Source organism: Macaca fascicularis, chromosome 13 (assembly GCF_037993035.2).
Source record: "Macaca fascicularis isolate 582-1 chromosome 13, T2T-MFA8v1.1".
NCBI classification, from domain to species: domain Eukaryota; kingdom Metazoa; phylum Chordata; class Mammalia; order Primates; family Cercopithecidae; genus Macaca; species Macaca fascicularis.
Window position 1 is genome coordinate 18,777,001 of NC_088387.1, and position 4,411 is coordinate 18,781,411.

General features: G+C 45.6%; 1 pseudogene; it reads left to right on the plus strand.

The window, feature by feature from the left end:
• Window positions 1-1,502: 1,502 nt before the first annotated feature.
• On the plus strand, window positions 1,503-3,733 carry LOC102125629 (centromere protein N-like; annotated as a pseudogene).
• The last annotated feature ends 678 nt before the right edge of the window (window positions 3,734-4,411 follow it).

Genomic DNA, 4,411 nt, shown 5'->3' on the forward strand with positions numbered 1-4,411 from the left:
AAAAATGCACAATGAACACACACACAAACTATCACCTGCACTTCTCTCAGGTCTCATAAGTAATTAATCCCACCCAAGATTTCCACTTCCTGAATAAGTTAAGCAGTTTTTCTTTGGTGGCTTTTGTTAAAAATCCTGGGTATTTATTCACTCATTTATTCACAAAGTATTTATTGGGCACCTAATATGTGTCAGGTACCATTCTGAGCAATTAGAATACCTCAGTGAACAAAAGAGATAAAGGTATTTCCCATTGAGGACTTTATATTCCAGAGCTTGAGGCAGAGATGGCATAGGAAAGGGTGACAAGTGCTATGGCGAAAGGAAAAATAGGATAAAGAGGACTAGAAGTGCCGGTCAGGAAGGAGGAGTTATGATTACATTTGACATAGAGTGGTCAGGGAGAAAGAGACATTGAGTAAAAACAGGGCTCATTTAATGTTGGACTTCTCCCTCTCTCCCTGCGCAGGCAAAGCAAAAGAACAGAAAAGTCCAGAAGCAACTAGAAGATTCCATCCACAAGATTTATGATGGAACCATCGACAGAACTGGGCACAAAACTCAGGAAGGGGGACCAGAAAGCTCTCCAAGATGCAAACCTGACTTTGCAACAAAACACGATGATGATGAAATGGGAAACCTGCACACAAAGTCTCCAACAGTCGGGGTTTTAAGCGGCCTTAACCAAAGCTGGACAAACAATACACGATCAAGCAAAAACTTTACAAGTGGTGACAAGCCTCAAATCACAGAAACTTACCGAGTAAGCCAAATAGATGACAGCAAAAGCAGCCTCTGAGTCTCATCCAAACGCAGTGGTGAAGGGAGAGAGACCTGCTGTTCATAGCCAAAGCGGGCGCTGGCATGCCACAGAAAAGGAGAAAGCCTTTGGCCTCCTGCTCTCCTGGCTGTTTTTCAGGGATATAAAAAGGGAGATTCTGCTTCCAAGGAGAAGCTTCCTCCTCTGAATGGATTTGTGTCTCCTGACCACATCAGTTCCATCCTTGGCCAACATCAGAGCTGCCCTGTACGGCCTGTTGAACACCACAGGGAAAAGTAGTGATGCTGGAAGACTAGAAACGGAATGCAGCTCCAGACTGCAAAGGGGAAGAAGCCACAGAACAATGAGTAGAAGGTGGAAGGAATTGGCTTCTTCATGTTGCTGCTAAACGGCTGACTTGCCCACCGTGGACCACCTCCCCTGTGTCTCCTGTTACGAGCAGGTGTTGAGTGTTTAGTTGGGAGCTTTCCCTTCTTTTCTTTCTTTTTTTTTTTTTTTTGAGACAGAGTCTCACTCTGTCACCCAGGCTGGAGTGCAATGATGTGATCTCAGTTCACTACAACTTCCACCTCCCAGGTTCAAGCAATTCTCCTGCCTCAGCCTACCAAGTAGCTGGGCTTACAGACACACGCCACCACAGCCGACTAAATTTTTTTGTATTTTTAGTAGAGACAAGGTTTCACCATGTTGGTTAGGCTGGTCTCAAACTCCTGGCCTCAAGTGATCTGCCTGCCTCGGCTTCCCAAAGTGCTGGGATTACAGGTGTGAGCTACTGTGCCCGGTCAAGGTTTTCCTAACAGCTAGATAGAAATGCATTGGTGGGGGTTATAGACTACAGAATCCCCTCTACCAGGTTTAAGGAGTAAACAATTTATTATAGGACAAAGGTAGCACACAGGAGGAGAGAGGTGGCTGAAGATGTGGGCCGTGACAGAGAGATGGATGAGACTGTTGCTGAGTTTAAGAGGATCATCCCAAACGTCCTCATGGCCGGGTGCCATGGCTCACTCCTGTAATCCCAGCACTTTGGGAGGCCAGGGCAGGAAGATTGTTTGAGCCCAGGAGTTCAAGGCCAGCCTGGGCAACATAGTGAGACTCCATCTCTACAAAAAAATGAAATTAGCCAGGCATGGTGGCACATGCTGTAGACCCAGCTACTCAGAAGGCTGAGGTGAGAGGATCGATTGAGTCCGCAAGGTCAAGGTTGCAGGGAGCTGAGAGCGCACCACTGCGCTGTAGCCTGAGTGACAGAACAAGACCCTGTGAAAGACGGAAGGGAAGGGAAGGGAAGGGGAGGGGAGTGGAGGGGAGGGGAGGGGAAGGGATGGGAGGGAAGGGAAGGGGAGGGGAAGGGAGGAAAGAAAAAAGGAAGGAAGGAAGGAAGGAAGGAAGGAAGGAAGGAAGGAAGGAAGGAAGGAAGGAAGGAAGGAAGGAAGGACAGAGAGGGAGGAGGGAGGGAAAGAAAGAGAGAAAAAAAGAGAAAGAAAGAAAGAAGGAAGGAAGGAAGGAAGGAAGGAAGGGGAAGAAAGGAAGAAAAGAAAGAGAAAGAAAGAGAAAGAAAGAGAAAGAAAGAGAAAGAAAATCCCCATGATAGAAATGACAACAATCCTAAAAGCCTTGGATTTTTTGTCTAAAAATCAACTGCAGACTGTAAATTTCCAGCACAGAAAGGACTCTCTCGCTCAGTACTTGGTTCTGCTGTGTGAGGAGAAGCATGCAAATTCCTATGACACAGCCCTTTGAAACAGTTTATACTCAATTTCATCAGCACAAGAAAGTTTGGGATGCTTTTCAGATGAGTAAAGGACCAAGTGAAGATGTTGACCTTTTTGATATGGAACAACTTAAAAATTCATTTAAGAAAATTCTTTGGGCCAGGTGCGGTGGCTCATGCCTATAATCCTAACACTTTGGGAGGCCGGGGCAGGTGGATCACGAGGCCACAAGTTCAGGACCAGCCTGGCCAAGATGGTGAAACCCTGTCTCTACTAAAAAAATACGAAAACTTAGCCGAGTGCGGTGGCAGGTACCTGTAATCCCAGCTACTCGGGAGGCTGAGGCAGGAGAATCACTTGAACCCTCGGGGTGGAGGTTGCAGGGAGTTGAAATCATGCCACTGCATTCCAGCCTGGGCGACAGAGTGAGACTCCATCTCAAAAAAAGAAAAAAGAAAAAGAAAATTCTACAGCAAGCATTTTAAAAGGTGACAGCTTTAGAGACATTGAGGGGAATGCAGTCTGGATTAGAATTGCCTGGGGAACACAGTACACAAATCCAACCCAGCACATACAAACCTATTACCTCTCTCCTTCCTTCCTTCCTTCCTTCCTGCCTGCCTACCTGCTCCTTCCTTTCTCTTTCTTTCTTTTTTTCCCAGACTGCATGTACCTTCACTTCTTCCTCCAAGCTGAGGTGCAATTGACTGCTTCTGGATCAGGCAGTGATAATTGCTAGCAGACACCATCAGACTGTGAAAATGGATCTGAGAAGCTGACACCTGGACTCCCAAGGCTATTGTTTTTAAACAGTATGATCAGATCTTTGAAACTCACAACTCAATGACACCTCTACAGGAAAGAAGCCTTGGGCTGGATATAAACATGGATTCAAGAATTATTCATGAAGACACAGTAGAAAAAGGAAGAATCCAAGGAATAACTCAAAAAACTAGAATTTGCACAATCAAAGCTTGAAAGGAAATTCAAAAAGTGATTTAAATGGGACCATCTTGGCTTAGAAGGGAGAATCCCCTTCAGTGAGGAATAAAGTTCTGTAGTCCACGTCTTTTGGAAGCATTAAAATCCTTCGCCCCAGCCAGCCTTGCAGATGCACCACTTTCTCCACCACTCACTTGCGTACCCAGCAAGACAACGAATTATGTGAAAATGAGAGATGAATGAGATGTGTGTGGTTTTGTATGCACAGGAGCTCCTTCACTGTATTGTACATGCATTTCAGTTCATGGCTAGCTATATGGCTTCTGTTTATACACTTGTGTTTTAGAAGTTAACCCTTGGTATTGAAATTTCAGAAATGTTCATGTAATTTTGGGGACTGACTCATTCCTCCACGACATGCCTCCTCTCTCCCATATCCTGCTAATTGTCACAGTTGCAGGCACTTGAGATGCAGGATATAGACACGGCTGCACATGTGACTTTGAGTGCCTGGATGCTCTGAGGTCAAGCATACGGCGCAGTGCTGGAGATGGTGGGAGTCGTGTCCCGTGTCCTTTCTCCCACTCCTGTCCTCTTTGATCCTGGGGAGGTCTGGTTCCAATTGCTGGTTCCCAGGGATTCATTCTTAAGTCTCAGATCACAGAAAGAAGCAACAAGAAACTATATCCAACTCAGAACTTTTTAGGAGAATCATAAAATTGGTCCATTCATAGGGTAGAGTTGGGTCCACTAAGTTATTGTTGCAAAAGGCTGTATATTCAGCAAATCAGTTATATAAAATAATTTTTTTTTTTTTTTGAGACAGAGTTTCAATCTTGTTGCCCAGGCTGGAGTGCAATGGTGTGATCTTGGCTCACCGCAACCTCCGCCTCCTGGGTTCAAGCAATTCTCCTGCCTCACCCTCCCCAGTAGCTGGCATTACAGGCATGCACCACCACGCCTGGCTAATTTT